The sequence below is a fragment of the Alligator sinensis genome, unplaced genomic scaffold (assembly GCF_000455745.1).
Source record: "Alligator sinensis unplaced genomic scaffold, ASM45574v1 scaffold448_1, whole genome shotgun sequence".
NCBI classification, from domain to species: Eukaryota; Metazoa; Chordata; order Crocodylia; family Alligatoridae; genus Alligator; species Alligator sinensis.
In genome coordinates, this window is record NW_005841870.1 from 1,694,853 (window position 1) to 1,716,100 (window position 21,248).

Below are 21,248 nucleotides of genomic sequence, written 5' to 3' on the forward strand. Positions count from 1 at the left end.
AGCTGGCAAAACTAAACTGATTCTTCTTCACTCATAGGTCATGCTTTGTGAGCACCAGTACATGGGAACTTTCTAGCCAGTTTCATCAAATGTGATTCGGATGAGCCGAACTCTTCAACATGGACTGCCAATTGAACCAAAGAGTTTGGTTAGTGTTGCTATTCTATTTAGTCCCTGGAGACTGAGGCATCCTTGGGTATGAATCTCCATTTGTAACTTGTACAATCATTTGCACTAAAGCCCAAGCCAGCATTGTGTAGATGAACCTCAGTGGAAGAGAGAATCAGGACTTAAATATGTTTTACTTGCCTTTAATATACAAGATAACTTTGCTGTTAATCTCAACATTTTTCTTTATGGCTCAGTTTCCCCCCCCCACATATGAAACTTATCTATTTACAAAGGCCACCTGGCTGAGAAATGTTATCCTCTTATACTTTTGGTTACAGTCTGTTTCTACCTTGCTTTAAATCAAAGTGAATGTGGAATCCTTCACTGTCCTTTAGCAGTGATGGTTTGGCACAGCTGCTGCTGCCGAAACTCTGATCTTCTTTGAAAAATGCAGATAGCCACTATGCTCCGTGAAAATTAACTGGTCTGTTCAGAACAGAAAGCAATAGCAAAACAGTACAGGCAGTGCTTGTTTTAGACTGGATCTGAATTTCCCTTCCTTCTATAAATTTAAAGGAATTTTGAAAAAAAAAAAGTATACCATTGTGTAAGAGTTCATTTAATTTACTCCAGGAAGTGTTATCTGGAATGGCAGTTGTGAGTGCACAGAACTTATCTCTGTTATCTAATTACCAGACTATAAAGTTCTGCTGACATTTCCTTTTGATAAATTCTCTAGCTGTCCATATTAAAGGAACACTGTCTTCTTACATTTGGCCCAAAATATATATTTTGTACAAATCAGGTTTTACAGAACCAAACACCAGTAAAAATGATGCCACAAACTTAAAAACGATTCATGAAAGCAGTAGCTTTAAAACAAATAAACCTTGCACTGTCTGAAACCTAGTACAGTTTTGAAAGTGTAGCTGACTTTATACAAACATGGCACAGATTTGACTAGATTTCATGAGTCAAGCAGAAGGAAACAGAAAATGTACGGCAAAAGAAGAGCAAAGTGACAAGTATGTTTCAAATGCTTCCACTCTCAGTAACATGGGGTTTTATTGCTAATGTAAGATGCCTGTTTGCAATATATGATTGTAAAATAACAATTAAAATTTGCTCAAGTGTGGATTAATCTAGGCAACAGACACTATGTTTAAGAGCTTAAAAAAGCACTGAACACCTGTGATACTGTTTCCTCCCTTGTTACCCTTCCCCCAACATACCTGGACTCCAGAAAGGTCAATACGTGGGTCTAGATCTACAAGTGGGAGGTGGGGGGAGAATAAGCAGCCAGGGGCTGAATGCACATTACCTCTGTCTGTTGTCATGGAAATCCCCAGAAAAGACAATAATGACTAGGGCTGTATCATTTTTCCTCTGGAGGACACCTTCCTTTGGGGGCAGCCATGGCCAGAGGAGTCCCTGGAGACTCCATTAAAGGCATGCTAACAGGGGAAGATGGTATGGAGGCACAGGTTTGCTGTGCAGATGGCCCTAGCTTCCCACATATGGCCCAGTACACACCAGGTCTGGGGGAAGCCTTGCAGGCTTTTTCCCAATGCTTTAATGGAATGAAATGAGGGGATTGTCTTCTGTAGGTCCCTTGCTTGGTGTTTTATTTGAGACTGTGAGGGGCCTCAGTGAGTTAGACATGTCGTCACCATAAATTGATCAGTGCAGCATTCAAAGAGAAGGTAAAATTACATCTCATACATTTACAATAACCATAGAAATGTAGCTTTTATTAACATAAAAACATTACAGATTTACTTATGACCTTCCACTGATTTCATGGGGAGATAGGCACTTAACTGCTTTCAAAAATCCTGCTTGGGACCTCTCTTTAGGCTCTTAAGGCTTTTACACACATACTTTTTTGTTTGGCAACACACCGGAAATCTGCCCCTTCTGAGCAGACTCGATTAAATCGTGTCTGCCCCACATGCGAGCTGATGCGCACTGCACTGTGTACAGTTGTATAAGTGGTGAAATGCACATTAGTGCACAGAATATGGTGGTGGTGCACTTTTGAACTAAAGCACCTCCAAGGTGTTTTAGTTCAAAAGTGTGCCACTGCCATTTTCTCAGCGCTTATGCATATTTTGCCGCTTATGCAACTGTGAGTGTTGCAGCACAGGGTGCTTTTCAAAGCGCCTGGTACTGTGGTGCTTGCACATAGTTGGTAGGGTCGGAAGGGACCTGAGCAGATCATCAAGTCCGACCCCTGCCATGGCAGAAAAGAGCACTGGGGTCAAACGACCCCAGCAAGGTGTTCACCCAGCCTCATCTTAAAGACCTCCAGGGTAGGAGCCAGCACCACCTCTCTTGGAAGTTGGTTCCAGATCCTAGCCACCCTGACAGTGAAGTAGCGCCTCCTGATGTCTAGCCTGAATCTACCCTCTGCCAGCTTATTTCTTGTCACTCCTGGGAGTGCTCGGGGGAACAGAGACTCCCCCAGTGCCTGCTAGTCCCCCCGACTAGTTTGTAAATGGCCACTAGATCCCCCCTCAGCCTTCTCTTGTGGAGGCTGAACAGGTTCAGGTCCCTCAGCCTCTCCTCGTAGGGCCTGCCCTGCTGACCCCTGATCATGCAGGTGGCCCTCCTCTGGACCCTCTCCATGTTGTCCACATCCCTCCTGAAGTGCGGCGCCCAGAACTGGATGCAGTACTCCAACTGCGGCCTGACCAGTGTCACATAGAGGGGGAGGATCACCTCCTCGGACCTGCTTGAGATGCATCTGTGGATGCATGACAAGGTGTGGTTGGCCTTCCTGACCGTGTCCCCACACTGTCGGCCCATGTTCATTTTGGCATCACTAATGACTCCAAGATCCTTTTCTGCCTGTGCACTGATGAGAAGGGAGTTCCCCAGCCTGTAGGTCTGCTGCTGGTTCTTCCTCCCCAGGTGCAGCACCTTGCATTTGTCGGTGTTGAAACCCATCCTGTTCTCATCCACCTACCCCTGTAACTTGTCTAGGTCCGATTGCAGCCTATTCCTCCTGTCTAGTGTACCCACTTCTCCCCACATCTTAGTGTTGTCTGCAAATTTGGACAGGGTGGTTTTTACACCCCTGTCCAAGTCACTGATGAAGATGCTGAACAGTGCGGGCCCAAGGACTGAGCCCCGAGGAACCCCACTGCCCACATCCTTCCAGGTCAAAAAAGACCTGTAAAAATACCCTTAGGGCACATCTACATGTGGGCTTTAATGCACATTAGCCTATTTTAATGCACATTAAAGTATCACAAAAAACACCCTCTTTACCTATTGCACATTAAAATAGGCTAATATGCATGTTTTTAGTGACTCACAATGGAGGTACTAGATTTAATGCACATTACCTAAAGCATATTAATTGAGAATGTGTAGATGTGCCCTTAGAGACCTTTAAAAATCTCATCCAAAATGATTTGTATAGAATCCATCATAAATAGATTGTATAGGATGGTTTGGATAGGGATGATACTGCCTCAGGAAGGGAGTTGGACTAGATGACCTCTGGAGGTCCCTTCCAGCTCTACTTCTCTATGATTTCTATGACTTAATCAAGGTCCAGGAGGAAGGGCAGGAAACAGAAATTCTCTCTCTCAAGTTTAAGTTCTTAACAACTCAGTCAGCCATCCTGTCTATAAATATATCATGTGATAAATGTATCATGTGTTTTCCATACTTAGTTTGTGGATGTGTCTTTGAGACCTACCAAAAAGCAACTCTTCAAAACTGGATACCATATGCATATTTATGAAGAGGTGTAGTACCTGTTTTCTGAAGTGGCATTTGAATTAAAGAAAGATACTCCAGGGATGAGAATGAAAAATTCTTGTTTGCAAAATATCTGCAAAAAAATTCAAGCAGTGTTTTATAAATGCACCTTGTAGATCAACTTTAATCACGAAATGCCATGAATGTATTAATGAATAGGAAAGAGACCCATTTCTTTCAAAAATATTATAGGAAGTGTTAATGACGGGAATAAATAACAGGTGCTGGAAACAGCTGTTATTGATTCATGACTTTTCCTTTTTTTTTAAATACTTTTTCTGTTGGGGAAATCACACATTTTCAGTCGTATTCCACTGTCAGCTATTCAAGGAACTTTTTTTACTATTTTACTATACAAAGAAAACAGTTATTACTTCTAAATCGAAGTAGCCATTCAGAGCAGACTATTTAACATTTGGGTTTCAGGGCAGTGTAACTAAAACAAAACTCATATTTTCTGAACTTGAATTTCATGAATTAGAATGTACCTCTTATTTTCGGGGTTGTTTTTTTTAAAGCATTGTTTTACCTCATCATCTTTGTAGGCTCATGAGGCATTGTCTTGTTGCAACTTGTTTCCTAACTTGCTGGGGTCTGCGTATAAATGTTGATAAGACTGCCACAGTAAACTGCTGGCAATGTGGTGGGTGACTGACTTTTTGATTAAGTAATTTTTAAGTCACTGAGGACAGCTTTGTGAAGACATCTGCTTAGTACCTAATGGAAGTGAAAAAAAAAAGTGAATAGGAGAGTGGTTCTCAAGGCACCCCTTGAAAAACGCTTTCACTTGTTTCACTTGTTCCTTGAGCATGGAAAAATAATTGAATAATGCTTCTGTTGCAAAGACCTTAGAAAGACCACAACAGATCAGATGTTTTTGACAATCTGGATTCCTATTTCAAATTTTTGGGTTTATCTTGAGAATCACATGTAGGTATCTGCACACTTTATTACAGGTGACCACATAACCTAACAGATAAGGCATCTGACTCTGGATTGGGGGTTCAAGTCTCTCTCTGGTTGTTTTTTCTTCACCATAAGGGTGGCCAAAATTTGGAATGGGTTTCCAAGGGAGATGGTGCTCTCCCCTACCCTGGGAGTCTTTAAGAGCAGGCTGGACAGGCATCTGGCTGGGGTCATCTGACCCCAGCACTTTCCTGCCTAGGCAGGGGGTCAGACTCGATGATCTGATGAGGTCCCTTCCAACCCTAGCATCTATGAATATGAATCTATGATTAACAATGGTAATATTGCATGGCTTCCTGTGGCACCCTTAAAAGGATCCTGTGGTACCCCAGCTTGTATAAAGCGGTTTTCATCTTTATATAAACATTTAAACTACTTTGTAATAAAGGGCAAGTACCATCACCTTCATTTTTTTTCAGAAGGGGAAACTGAAACCACAGAGAGTGGTACCCAGGCCACAGATGACAACACTCTTACTGACCTTGCCAAGACCAGGATTTTATCCCAAGGTGGTAAATAAACTGCTTTAAGGACACCAGAGCTGAGATTGCCCAAATCCTAGTTCAGAGCCCTGTTCTCTGTTTAGATGTGCCTAAGTCAGTGGTTTATCATATCCAGTTTTAGTGTCTACTTTTTGGAAAAAAAATCTTGATCACATGGAGGGGATCTAGAGGTGGGTAGTGGAAAAGATTAAGACACTTGGATAGACTTCCATCTGCAGAGAAAGACTGGGCCTGCTTAGCTCTGAAACACAAATGGAAGGGCATGCAAAAGCACTCTATATGGCAAGAAATGGTAGAAAAAGACAGTGCTCTTACTTACTCTCTGATAAAACAACAATAAGGGGGTGTTTAATCAAATGGAAAGATGGTATGTTTAAAGCAGAAACAGTTCTTTACATAGAGTACAATGACCTGTGGAACATACCCCTGAGTGGTCCTGATACCATTTCAAAACCTTAGTAGGATTGTAAACGGATTAGACATTTCTATTGGTAATGAGGACAGCCACAGTTATGTTAGAAACAATAAGTATTGTACAAAATAAACCTTCATGTGTCAGTCCCAGAGATAGGGTAGAGCAGAAGAGTTCAAGTTTGCATCCTCACAGGCTAGGTTCGGGCACATTTATAACAGAATCTTAATTTTTCCTTAGTCTGAGAATAATAACAATATCCAAATTGCAGCTTTCATGCAGCAGACTCTCTAGAATTCTTTGACTGTCTTCAAAGGCAACTTGCTTACTATTGAAATGTAGCCATCCCTGGGGAAGAACATGGCTATCACTCTGCACTATTACTGTTACATACCAGTAAACATTTTGAAAAGAGGAAGCAAATGAAGAACAACATTAGCACTGGAATTACAGGGAGCATAGAGGTAGGCAGAATGCAGTGGCTCACACTGACACTTGGGACACGGCCCACAGGATTTTTAATAATCACAAGCCACCACAGCTTCTGTTATACATCATGCACAAGATGGTACCTCCAACAATGTATTTCTAATATTGACTCAGTGGGAAGACTGCCACTTGTTGAATCATCATTAACATTTCCTATAGTCTTCAACACAAGGGCTTTTCCTGGAGAGCTTCCATCAAAGAATAGAGTAGGCCTGCCCCTGTTTTACCTATGAGAGCTAAGAAGATTTCAGTACAAGGTGGCGTAAACACATGGGTAAGCACCAGTGCAAGTAAAGTTCCTGACTCATGACAATGCAGTCCATCTTCCTCTGTATTCCTTACCTGTAACCACATCCAAATCTATTTTTTGGATGACAAGACCAAAATCAAAAGTATTTCTATGATTATTTGTTGGTTGTATGAATGAGTCATATACCAGTAGTTCCAAGAAAAAAATGGCTAAGAGAGATCCCCAGAATATAAAATGTTCAACCTGAGGGATCATCTGGATGTTTTAACTGTTAATCTACAATGGTCTCTATGGCAATTATTGCCCATTTGTTAATGATCTTAAAGAACTATTCCTTCTGTCCATAGAAATCCATTCCACAGTTTTTAGCATCCCTTTCTGACAACCAGGATTTCAAATCCCTTTATCTGGAGACAAACAGAAAAGCTGATATTCTTGCCAGCTGTTAAAGGACACATGCAAAAAAAAAAAAAAAAAAAAGTCAGTGACATCTGGTCAGCACTGATATTTCCTAACAGAAGTATTTGTTTTGGGCTGGGGGAGTAGGAGGGATAAGGACAAATACCATCTATAAGTATCCCCCTCTTTTGAAAAGTGAAAGCGATAACATTGACCAAGGCAACTGTAACAAAAATTGCAACTTACATAATGGGGAAACGGTGACATTACATTAGCCCGTATTAAACAATGGTTGAGCAGTTGCTTTCACACACTAAGCTTTCAACTTTAACTTTTTTTTTCTTTCAAGCCACACAATGGATTTTTTTGCTGAGTTGGAAAATATCAGGAGACAGGCAGAAAGCCCTCCTTTTGTTCCTTCATCCTGCGCAGCAGCGTTTTACTGCCTACCTCCTAATCATAAAGATTTTTCCCTTTCTGCTCTGTTTTGCCCTGTTTTGCTTCCTTCTCTCTCACTCCCCCCATTTTCTTTTGGTCAACCATGTCAAGTAAACATAACTAATTAACTGCATGAATTCTTTCCTCCAAGTTGAAAAACCACCTTCTTTAATTTCAGAAGAGTAATACATTCCATCCTGGTTTTATTCTTGCAGTTTGAGGAAAGATTTTCTTTTTTCATAGCTGTCTCTTCAATGCTTTGCTTCACTATATGACTTTTGAGGGGTTTATGATGGAAGCTGAGTTGACTTTAGTTCAAGAGTAAGTTCAACTCTCTTTCTCTTTTGGGTCTTTCCACGGAAATACATGCAGCTCGATTCAGTAGATAATAGAATCCCAGAATGGAAACACATTAAAAAAGATGTTTCCTGGGGTCAGGAAAGGACAGGAAAAGAACCGACAATTACTTAAATAAACAGTATTCAGAGAAACAAACAGAAAAAAAACTCTATGAAAACCAAGTTAGTGAGATGTGCTTGCAGAGGGAAGCAATGATTAATGGCAAATCAATCATCATTTGCCTGGAATTCAAAATCTTTAGGAAAATGCAGTCAAAAAGGGCACCTACTTTCAATAAAAAGTCTTTGAGCTTTTTTTCGTTTCAGTTTTCATCTCAATACTTAGCTCTTATATAACACCTTTCATCTTAATAGCAATAATGACCTCAGCAAGGGCATTTCCTGGGGATTAATGACTGGCTGGGGGGTTAATGACCTTCTGCTGCACCTCAGACTAACAGCTCCTCCTGACTTGTCATTAATCCTCAGAAAATAAACCCTGTGACTCAATCACTTAATATTAATAATAACAAGGAGGTAAAATAGTTGCAAGTTTTGTAATACATGGATACCTTGGCATAGACTTCATAGGAAAACATATTAGAAAATGAACTGTGTTTTCTAACTACGTGGAACAGTTCTAATGGCAAATAGGGAAACATTAAATCTGTTATTAGTAATTAATGTTCTTTATTGTCATTCCTGCAAAAAATGAGACATTTTGACACTTGCATTGGGTAGTGCTGTCTTCTGCATTCCTGGGCAAAATGGAGAGGTATTTTTTGCAATTGGACAATGTGCTGCTTTATTGTTTGTTGTTTCAGCATGTTTTTAACCATGCTGTATTTTAATGTGCTTTTCCCCTGCCCCAGCCACCTTAGTGGAGGGTGGGGGGAATACATGCTTTACTGAAAAAATATGATTGAACTTGTAGTAATTATTATTTCCTATTATTATTTTTTTTATAATATTCCTAATATTATTTCTTTATTATTTTTCTTCTCTGCTTCTTAGGTCAGTAGAGGAAAATTTGCAGTGCTATTTTAAGTATGGTGAAGATACGTGGGGCTAAGTCCTCTTTTGGTATAAACTAGGATAGTTTTATGAAGCTATGCCAATTTACCTCATCTGATAATCTGGCCTACATTTGATACTTGTGTATATATTGTACCTAATAGGAGCACAATACTCCATTCACTTATACTAGATATACAGCATATAACTCTGTTAGTGACAGCAAAATCAGGCCCTCAGTATTGTGGAATTACACAGAATATTACTTTTTCCCATACCATGCATGTATAGTAACTTTTGATTAGTTCACTAAATAGGGTAAGGGGAGGCAAGAGAAAAACCCTATTAATTTGGTTTCTTTGTCCTCATATCAGTGATATTGGACCACAGTCAAGGATATATATATCTCCTTTGTCATGGAGATAAGTGGTGGAGATGGTATGAATCAGAAATTTGGGAAATCATTCACTTCAGAGCATTAATCCAGTTACAGACAGCCAGAAGAATAAATACTCTTTCTGATCAGAGGTTAATGGTCATTAGAAATTTGGTGTTTCTTTGTAGTAGATTTTTTTTGGGTGGCAGCAGATAGAAAAGTTGGGACTCCTAGAAATTTGGGTGAACTGGAAATTTGGCCTGAGATTTCATGGGTCCTTATATATAAAGAAAGACATGTGAGGACTCATCCATTTTCCTCATTGTTCAAGAGTGGTTCCTCTCCCTTTGTAATTCCCCTTTCCAGGGACCTTCATTGATATTATAGATTGGCTATATGCATAGGATCCCGTCTAAAGCATGGATGACATTTGCTACATGACCACCTTATAAGACAGAATAGGCCTAAAGTCTCTATAGTAGCAAGAACACTTAGCCTTCCTGAAATTGCCCCTTTTAGAAATACAAATCCTTTTCAGAAGACAGGACCAAAATCAGCCAATCTTTTCAATTCTTTCTAATCTATCACTAACTCAATTTATAATCTTTACTAGGAAGTAGGCTTGCAGTTGTTTGATGGCAAGGAGGATGCAGAGTCATATTTCCTTCTAGTTATGACAAGGGTGGGCAATTATTTTGGGTGGAGGGCCACTTCCTGAGTTTTGGCAAGCCATTGAGGGCCACATGATAGGCAGCCAGGGGCAGATAAATATTAATTTTCTAAAATTTTTAGGGGCCCCATGGGCTGGATAGAATGACCTGGTGGGCTGCATCCAGTCCCTGGGCCACATTTTGCCCACCCCTGAGTTATGATGTTTCATATTTCACGAAGAGTAAAAAGATAGAATGGCAGTAATGCCAGCTCTCATGACAAAATCACCAAACTCCTGATTTTATCGTACCTTCAACTCTCCTATGAAATATGAACTTTCATTTCTACCTAGAAAAACTTTTACAATCTTTTCTCCTATGGCTGAAGAAGCGTGCCTGTGCCTGAAAGCTTGCAAATAAAGAATTTTTTCCCCCAAACATCTAGCTGGTCTAATAAAAGATGTCACCTTTATCATGAGTTCTTTTGCCTCTAGAGCAACACGGCTACAATCTGGATACCTGACACATGGAAGATATTGAATTGTAGCTAATTTTTAAAATAAAATCTTCATAATTTTACAAGGAGGAAGCAAGTTTTACCACCTGAAACTTGAGACCTTACTCTTGCCTTTGTTCAAAGTTATTTGGATTATCACAAAGCCCAGAGATAGCTCACCACATAAGAAATTCCTGCTCAAAAGAGCATCTTTTTACTCTTCTGTGAAATATGAAACATCATAACCAGAAGGAAATATGACTTTACACCCTGCTTGCCACCAAACAACTTTGAGGTAAGCAGACTATTCCAACTTTTCTCTGAGCCTAATCTGCGTAAAATGAATGGTTCCAAACAGGAGATTTTACCCTAACTTCAACTCTCCTATGAATTATAAACTTTCATTTCTATCTAGGAGAACTTTTAGAATCTTTTCTCCTATGTCTGAAGAAGGGTGCCTGTGCCCGAAAGCTTGCAAATAAAGATTTTTTTTTGCAAACATCTACTTGGTCTAATAAAAGATATCACCTCTACCGTGAGTTCTAATTCCTTTTGCCTCTAGACCAGTATGGCTACAACCTGGATACCATGGATAAATGTCTTCATTTATAAAAATAACTTAAAATAAACTACAGGCAGTCCTCAGACTTATGACACAATTGGTTCCTGAAAACCGCGTTTTAAGTCAAAACATTGTAACTCGGAACCAATTTTCCCATAGGAAATAATGTTATAAATGGGGGATTGGTTCCTGAACCAAGGCCTGATACCCTGTTTTCACCCAAAATAACCCAGAGTTTTGTACGGTACTCAATAAATTATATAAAATAAATAAATGTATCTATATTATTTATCTATATGTATTTATATTGTAAATATACCAGATCTGGGGGTTACACATCCCTCCCCACCCCAACCATGCCCTCCCGGACAAGCGGCAGGAGCTGCTGGACAGGCTGTGGCTTCTCTTGCGGCTGCCTGGCTCAGCCCTGGCACTATCTGCCTCACCCCAGTGCGAGCAGCTGGGGAATCAGCTGGATGAGCTGTGGCTTCTCCTGCAGCTGCCTGGAACCACCTGCCTCATCCCGGCGGGGGCAGCCAGGGGAGCAGCCAGATGAGCCATGGCTTGAGCTGCTGCTTCTTCCGCAGTCATCCGGCACAGCCTTGGCGCTGTCTGCTTCGCCCCAGCAGGGCGGGGCACAGCCAGGGGAGCAGCCGGACAAGCTGCAGCTTCTTCTGCCACCCGTAGCCCCTGCTCCTAGAGGCCGGCGCAGCCCAGCTGGGCAATGTTTGCCCCACTGCCTGTTTCAGCCCCAGCCCCCCCTCCCACAGGGGCCCTGATCTGCCCACCCACGGCCCTTTCCTTCCCCCTTCCCTTCCACTGACAGGCCTGCATCCAGCATTCAGCGTTGTAAAGTTGAAACCCATGTTGGAACTTCGAAACCCAGGTGTCAGTTTACAAATGTCGTAACTGCAGTTCATCGTAACTCAAACAGTCATAAGTCAAGGACTGCCTGTATATCTTTAATGTGGCATCAGAGCTGATGAGAATTTTACACTTCTGCTATGAATGAAGAAAGGATGAACCAATAGTACCTTACCTTGTCTCCTTTATGTTGTAGGTCAAACCTAGATAATATTTCATTCAGTCAGATAGAATTTCTAGTCTAGTCTTCTCTAGTCTAGCCTAGTCTATAGAGATTTGTGAGGATTGCTGTTAATCTTCTCACATAAATACATAAAATAAATAAGTAGCAACATGCTGTTCAGGACTCAAGCTATGAATGTTAACAGAGAAATATGGTTTAGCAGTTAAAGAAGAGACTCGGGATTCCATTCTCTGTACTATCAATAGAGGACTCAGATTTTGGATAAATCTCTTAACTATAGTTTTTCCATCTGCCAAATGGTATACTGATATTTTCCTACTTCAAAGAGTATTGTAACGTGCAAGTGATCAGTTACATTCATACCCTCGGATGGAAGGTACTATGTAAGAACAATATACTAACAATTCTTCTCTGTTCTTTTCTTTTGGTTAAAATTAAGTGATATATAACTGGGCCTCCCTATATCAAGTTATCCAGCCAACACAATTTGGAGATTACTAGCAGGATAGATAGAGATGGAATTATGGAAAAAAGGGCAGAAGTTAAGGTTCCAAAATGATACCTTTTATTAGACCAACTGGAAAATGGCAAGAAAATTGTCCTTTTCTGCAAGCTTTCGGGATCAAAGTCCCTTCGTCAGGCTTTGGGAAAAGTAGGTAGAACTCATTCTACAAAGAAGATCTAAGCAAAAGTGCATAGAAGTCAGGGACATTTTTTTTGGTTGATTTCAGTGGGCCTTGGATTACGGTCAGACCCAATTCAGTTCTAGTACTGTTTCTGTTCCTGAATCCCAAACATTGCTGCCCTCAAAAACTTTTATTGCTTATAGTTGCAGGATCACAATTACGCTGAACTCCTGAGAGTGGAAATTGAATACATATTGCACACATCACTTAAGAGATCACAGAATCCAGAAAATACAGTATAATCAGCACTTCAGATGCAGTAGCTTGGAAAAAGAAAGGGTATCTTTTTGCATAATCAGGTGAGAATAAGTTGCAAAGTTTTCAGAGAGTTGAAAACTAGTGGATAATGAATTCATTGTGAGCAGGCAGAGCTGTTTATTGAAGTGGCTGATCTCTTGTGGTTGTATTTCAATATTATTTCCACCTTACTGAGGCATTGTTGACTTACTGGGTGACACAAGTTGGCTAAATGTGAGAGGAAAGCTAAGAGATGATCTGAAAGACAAATGCTTTTGCATGTGGAGACTTAAAAATAGGTTGGTCACCACTGGAAAGTTACTCAATACCCAATGTATTAGCTCTTGACACAAGAGGTATTGCCCTGAAGGACATGCTTATGAACAAGGATCCTGGTATCTCTGTTTTAAAAATTACAAATTCTCTGATTTAAAAACAAAAAAAATCACAGATTTTCTGACTAAAAAAACCCAAATCTATGATCAAAATGAAATGCCACTATATATATAGGTATCAGTTGAACACAATTTTGTATTGATATAGTTACAATTTTAAGCAATTTGGAAGCCTACCAGTGCCTCAATCACTATAATAAAATACATTTTAAATACGCATAAATTTTGGCACTTGATTTTGGTTTTTTATCACGGAAAATCAGAGTTTCCCCCTGCCCCCTTTGCTCACCAGAATGCAGGTCCAGCTGTGGCTGTCCCCTGCCACTGCTTTGAGGCACCGAGCAGCCCTGACATGCCAGTGCCCTGCCCATGACATTGCCCCTCACTCCTGACCCCCAGTCCCCCAGCCCTGCTGCTGCCCCTTATTCCCCACCCACAGCCTTCCCCCCACCCTGCTAATGCCCCTCACTCCCCAACCACAGCCCCCTGGCCCTGCTGGTGCCCCTCACTCCCCACCCACAGCCCACTGCCACTCCAACCCTGCTGAAGCAGGCCCCCAGCTGCCAGGGATAGAGGGCCAGGGACCCGGGTCTGCAGCCCCCTGCCCCTGCAGCAGCTCCTGAGCCCTGGCTGCTGCCCATGGGCAGTGGTGGCTGCTGTGGTGGAGCAGAATGCAGAGCCTGGCTCCCCCAACAATGGGAGGCACAGCCGGAGCAGAGCCCATGGTTAGGGAGGGCAGGTGCGGGCTGCCTGCTGCAGGCTCAGGCTCCCTGCTTTGCTGCCCTCCCCTGAGGCCTCTGCAACCCAGCAGGTGGGACCTGGCACAGCAGTGCAGAGCTTGCTGGCTGAGGAAGCTTGGTGCCACTGCTGGGAGACAACTCCCCACCACTGCCTTTGCTGCTGCTGGGCAGGCAGGGGGTACCTTGCCATGGCAGCATGGGGCTCCCAGCAGCAGCACCAAGCTTCCCTGTCCTATTCTGCCCTGCTGCTCTAGGTCCTGCCTGAGACCCTGGTGGGAGGGCAGTAGGGTGGGGAGCCCATGCCTGCAGCAGGCAGCCTACATCCACCCCTGCCCCATGCACAAATCTAGGGACCACGTGCTCCCCCTTCCCCCCTGGGAGTGCATGCAGCAGCATGCAGCTAGCCCCCCACCTCTGCCCTCCAGATGAGCCACCTGTGGATCTATTCCACTCCCTGCCCAGGCCCTTTGACTGTGCATGACCCTGGACCCCAAATCCCATGCCCCACACCAGCTAAGCAACACCCCAAGCCCTGTCCAACTCCCTCCCTCACTATGGGGGCCTCAATTCCTGCCCCCCCCCCCAAACTTACCTATGGGTGCTGCTCTCCAGGCTGCCTGGTGGCCATGTGCATATGTACATGCACATGGCTCCCACTACCTGATTGCCCACTCCCCTCAACCCCTTGCAAGCTGGAACTCTGCCAGCCTGGAAGGGGAAACCCACTGTTTCCTGTGTTTTTCTCCTTTAAAGGAGAAGAACTGGGTTTTTCTCCTTAAAATGATAAAATCCATGTTTTACTGATTTTTTTCCATGGTGAACAGAAAACCTGGATCCCTGTTAATGACTAACCAAATATTATATTGATTCTTATTATTTCTGTAATGATATAATTTAGAGTTCTCTATTAAGGATTAGGGTTAAAGTAACAGGCTCTGTAAAACACACAGTAAAAAAAAAAAGAGACCATGACCTATTCTGCCTTCTAGATATTTAACCCTATGCAGCTACTTGGGCGAAAATATATGCACTTTCCCTCAGGAGAATGGTCCTATTCCGCCCAGCAAGGTACATAGATAGGTCTCCCATTATGTCAATGAGCAGCCTGGTGTATCTCTTGAAGCCAATCCTGGTCTGATCTCCAGATAACTATACCTTTCCCATTCTGGCAATGGGCAACCTTATGCACCTCCAGAGCCTGCAGGGAGTCATCTAAAGGCAGGCAACAGAAAGTATTATACACAGGGATGTCTCTGAACTCAGCACTGCATATTACAACCCTCTATTATCTCAGTATCCTAGAAAATGCTTGTGAAGAGGACAGCCAACCCATCTTTTGACTATGGTTAAGGCATTTGGCTATAGAGTAGAATATTTGGGTTGCTTACCCTCTCGCCCTGGGGGATTTGAATCCACCTCGTCCACTTTCTGGGAAAGTGACCTAACCACCAGGCCCCAGGTTAGCCAGTACTGAGGGCATCTTCTGTTCCTTCTGTTGATGCTGGGCCTTCGGTGGAAAGAAACGAAAGAGTCATGGATCCAGCTGGAGAGCAACCAAAAGGGAATCCAACTTTATAGTCCAGTGAGGAGGACACTCCCCTGAAAGGAAGGGAATCCAGCTCCCTGGGTCCAGTGCAGTGTATACTTTTTTGAATTCAATAGTCATTGGATAAAATGGCACTTTTGGGTAATGTTTTAGCCATGAACATGCAAGAAATATGTGAGAGGTAAGGATTGTTGTGAGTGATAGCTTTTATTGAACCATCTGCATGGCTGGGGTAGACTTAGACACACTTTCAAATGCAATCTGAATGTTTTGCTTCAAAAGCTTGTCAAAGTCTATCTCAGCCATGCGGTTGGTCCAAGAACAGATATCACCCACAGCAATCCTTACCTCATCAGATAAAAGAAAGTTTAAATAAAGTGAAGGATTCTAGGTAGGAAGTCATTTTAAGCTTAATTACACGGAATGCGTTATCTTTCTGGTCAGACAATACCGTGCCATGAGTTTAGTCAAATCTTACAATTACATTGAAAGACTTGCAATGTTTGATGCATTTATTAAAATCCCAGATCTTGGAATGATGTAACCCTGTGAAAAACTCAGCTTCCTTTATAAAAGTAAGTTTCTAGCTCACATAGATGCAGAGAAAAGTTGAAAAGGATCAGAAGTCTGAAGACAAATTAAATGAGCCCACATATATATTTTTTTAAACCCTGTGATTTTTCAGCTACTGTTAAAATTTGTTGAGGCTTGACTTGTGATTTTTTAAGTCTTGGGGTTGGCAAAACTATGAATCCCAAAAGAGGATTAAAGGAAAGAAAAGCAAACCAGGGTTGCCAGCAGCAGTGAATTAATCTCTGCCCCAGAGAGCTTTCAATCTATGTTGGAGACAAGGCACAATTGATGAATGATAAACAGGTGTGGTGGAGATATAGGATGAGTCTTAGGGAGAGATCCTTGTGAAAAAAAATGATATGTTCATGTTTTGCTTTTTTTTTTATGAAACTTTAAGCACAGCAGAATAACAGCCCTTGGGACTGAAGTGTTTTTTCTGTCTATCTTTTCTTGTTTATCTAAGTAGATAGAGTCACTCAACATTATATGGATAAGAAGCATGTCACTCAACTCTCCACATTAACTCATCTTTAATGGTACTGGAGGGTTTTCCTTTGAAAGAGGGAAGTTCAGTTTCCATAAGCAATGAGTCATTAGTTTCACTATTTAGATTGGTAACAAGGGTGATATTGGCGTTGTTGAGAAGGAAGCTGATTTTGAAGGTCTCTCATCCCATAGGATACCAAACAGTTTTCAGGTAGCAATGATTTCAAGTGCTACCACCTTTGATACATTTGCTTTGATTTTAGAGGTGCAGTGCACTTTGAAAGACCTTCAAATTATATTAACTGAATATGGATAGATTCAGTGAAATAAAGTCTAGCTTCTGATTCAGCCTTTTTGCAAAGATGCATGAATGACATTTTGTTCATTCAAATGTTTATGCTGAGTAGAATTTGAGTTTATAGCCAAGTTTATCTTAAAGAAGAGATTAATTTAATGTAGTGGCAAAACAAAATTAATTTTAGTTAGAAGCAGAAATAGCTGTTGGACTGGCTCACCCAGTCAAGGAAGAGAAAGAAAATCATGTGACTGGTGGATAGTCACAAATATCACATAACAATACCCAAATAATGAATAATTGAGGAGATACTTCTTATTCCACTGACAATCTGCGTCTCTAATATGATCATGAAAACTCTGAGCAAAACAGTTTTGCATAATGAACAAATTAAACCTCCATGGTTATTGACCTTTTGGAACTCAACAAATGCCTAAGGATTAGTACTGACAGAGGCTACTATGGGTCAGAGAAAGCCTTTAAATATGAGCTATTCCCTTTTTCTGTTCCAATTCCTTTTTTTTTTTTGTCTTGCTGATTCTGACCCTCAGATAGACAGTACAGACAACATGGCTTGATGGACAGTCTTCTACAGAAGGTATAGATCAAAGTCAGAAGAAAAAAACCCCTCTTACTGTGCTTAATTTAAACTCAAATTATTTCTGCAAATCATGGCTCGCATGCACTAGGTGAACTAAACCTTTCTGCACCAAAACAATCATAGAAATATCAGGAATAAAATGAAGCTTCTTGCCCTGCTCTGACATTTTTCAAAGACTGAAAGCAGGTATCTTCTGTTGCAGTAGGTGGATAGAGTCACACAGCCAGCCTGAAGCAGGCATTGCATGAGTAGCTGAGTGTTGTGTACAACAGGAGCAATGCACACTTACAATTAGTTGAATTTCACTGTGTTTGAGATGTAAGCTGACAGGCCACCACACAAAACCTCCCTGCAGCCAGACTCATGCTGAGCTCCAGAGCAGAAAAGGATTTTAAGTGAAAGCCTTTGAAGCCTTTAAATATGGAGGCAGTGAATTCATGCTCTGTTTACCTCTGATGGCCTGGGTTTGAATATGACTTCCATTTTGTTTTAATGAAGTAGGTGGTCTTGTGGTCTAAAAAACCCCTGTTTCCTGAAGTCACAAAAAATTGTTGTTGCTCATTCAAATGCTGCACACTTCACAATACCACAGGGATTGCCGAGGGTTGGAAAAATGCTTGGGAGGCATGCTGTTCCATCAGTACTCAGTCAGAGGCTTAAAGGGGTAAAGGCCCCTGTTGAAGACAGGGTACTACATTATATGGATCATCATTGGTCTGATCCAGGATGGAAATTTCAGTTCCCGAGACTGGGCACTTGATGGTCCATTTAATCCAGAATTCATCCCATCTCTGAAAGGATCCTATATGAAAGATTTCAGATGAAACTGCAAAATCTCATACTGAATAGACTATGACTCGACTGCATAAAGCAGCACTCTGCAAGGATACCTTAGATAGCTTTGGGTATACCTCTGGAACCAGAAGCAGTATAGCTATGTTAGTGCAACATAGCAGTTAGCTATGTTGGTCCCCATATGTGGGCTAATAAGTTTTGCTTCTCTCTGAGCTACTATGGACATTATCTGTGTATGTTACTGCCTTATGATGAATGGAGGTACAATTATTTATCTGTAGAGGAAGTTTCTACCAGACCCCTGGTAATTGGCTGTTAGCTTACATTCTGAGGGATGGGGGTTGATATATCTTATTAATGGGTATCCTAGGTAGTTGAGCCCTAGATGGCAATCTTCTTATCCATATAAATTGTATTCTTGTTAATAATAGAATTTCTAATATTTATCTGAATCCTAGGATTATTATTCCTTAACACACTGTGGCAGTGAGTTCACTGCATCAATTATGCATTGATGCAAAAAGTATTTCTTTTCATCAGATTCATATTTCTTTTCATCAGATTCATCTGGTGTTTTCCATCTATGAAAGTATTGAATATTACATCATTAATTAACCTGCATTTCATAACAGTATTGGATATGAGATTAAGCCAAAAGGCACCGACAGACATGCAGCTCCCTGCTCTAATTCACAGAAAGCGCCATGAGTTAGAGTGACCCCTGCCCCAGCCCAACAGATGTTTGCTGTTGGGTTGGGGGGTGGGGAATCAAGGTCCACTTTGGAGCTGATCCAGGAATAGCTGCCTGTCTGCAGCCTCTCTCCCCTGCCCCCCGCCCCCAACTCTGGTGCTGTCTGCAGCATGGGAGGAGGGAAAAGGGAGAGGAGGAAGCTCCAGGCTGGGGTTTGCCTAGCCTGTGCTGGAGGAGGGGTGGGTGGATCTAATACTATCTGCCAAGGCAGGAGGGGCTCCAGTCCACCCGCACCCCCCAGGGCAGGCTGGGCAAACCCCAGCCCAGAGCTCCCTCTCCTTCCTTCTCCCCCTTTCCATCCTGTAGACAACACTGGAATTGGGGGTGGGGGGTGAAGTGTGTGACAGCACAGTATGGGAAGCTACTATGCAGAGCCACCTGCCTTACTGTGCCAATCCCAAAAACCTCGCTTCGAGTGTCTCTCGTGGGGTGCCTACAGCCGGCTGTCCCACTTCCTGGAGAACATACGCAAGCCTGGGGTAACACTGCCATCACCCAGGCACTGGTCTCTGTTAGGGCTCTGTGGAGCCTGGAGCACACAGACCCTGCAAACCTTGTGGGGGTGCTTTGCCCACAGTTATATTTCTCGGTGCCTCTTACAGCCCGAAGCATTTCAAGATAACCTCAGGTAGAACTGAGCATAACATAAACAAAAAAGCTCTATTGGCTAAGCTGGGAGCAAAAAGACTTGCTTCTCTTCCTTCCATAGTAAAACAGCAAGGCATGCTGTAACGTTATACCTTTATTGATCAGGGTGAGGCGGAGGGGGAGGGAGGGTAGCACAAGGTTGTCAGAATACACTTTGAGCAAACATAATCAATCAGAGTCTTAAACAATCTTGGACATAATAATCCTTTTGAACACATCTGGCCCAGACATAAATCCTAACTGCTGGCTAATTTCCAACTCTTTACTTTCAGAGAATCTTCCAGGCAGCCGCCTGGAGGTAGTTTGCTTGTGACTTTTCTAAATGCCCGCTGGAGGAAGAGAGTGTTCCCCCCCTACCCTTAGGAATTTTATCTGGCCAGATCACCTGGTTGACCAGCCTGAACCAAAAGAAAAGCAAGAGGAAATAAGCAGGGGTCACCTGAGCTGACCCAAGTGAGGGGCAGAGAGAGGGGGATTCCTTCACAGGGTAGGGTTAGGGGAGAGAGGCTGCAGACAGGCACCTCCTCCTGGATCTGCTCCCAAGTGGACCTTGATTTCCCACCCCCCTGACCCAATAGCAAACACCTGTCCCTTCTCCTTGCTTCCATCCTGCAGACAGCACAGGGAGTGGGGCTTGGCTGTACTAGCCCAGCCCCAAGCCACTTGCAGAGATAGACAGAAGTTAATGAAGGTCATTCGCTTTGGAGCACCTTCATCTGAACTGTCATTACATGAGGGTTAATTTGTCACATGGTCAGGCACTTTTAAAATGCTCTGCAGCCATGGACTTCTGTCAGGGTATGGATGTAGAGTGCTTTCAAGGGGCTGATCATGTGACAAATGTCAGTTCTGTCAGCACCCAAAGCATTTCTATGACTGAAATGAAATTACACTAAGCAGCAGAGTTATCTAAGAAAGAACAGGAACATTAATTAGCATTAATGACTGGCTCTGATAGTTTTGTATGGAGCTTTAAAGAGCTTTCTGCACATCTTTTCACAGCGTCTGATGAAGTGAACTTGGGTTCATGAAAGCTTATGCTCTATAAACATACCTTATTTTAGTTAGTTTATAAAGATGCGTATCTACCCTGCCTTCTGACTGACTTCAGACTAACATGGCTAACTACCTCTTTCTATTTTTAAAGAAAGCTACGTAAAGAAAGGGAAGATATACATTTCACATTCATTTCCCTAGTTGCACTGTATGTTAAAGAACTGCAAGCTCCTGTTTTGGATTTCCTTAATCAAATGGTTAGCTCTGATAAAATAGAGAAAGGCTATTTCAAAATATGAGAGATTCAAATAAGAGCTTCTCTGGGTCAGTTGTCATTACATTTCTCACTAGTTGTTCTCTAACTGCTCTTCTGGTTCTTTACCTCATGACTTCAACTCAGAGGCAGGTTGAAACATTTTTTTGCACAAGTGCTTTGATTATTATTTCTTTGTAAGCATTTTTAGTTAATGGGCTATAGGGCTAACTCTGCTACAGTTCTAGTGATTTGAAGAGACCTGGATATTTTCACTCCTTTCTGATACTGAGCTAAAATCTAACTCTGTCTGCCAAAAGCATGCATATCATGATGGTGTAACAAGTGGGCATCCCTGGGCCAGTCTGATTGTTGGCCCACCTGCTTGTTTTAGGGCTAGCCACCCAACTACCCCATCTGCCA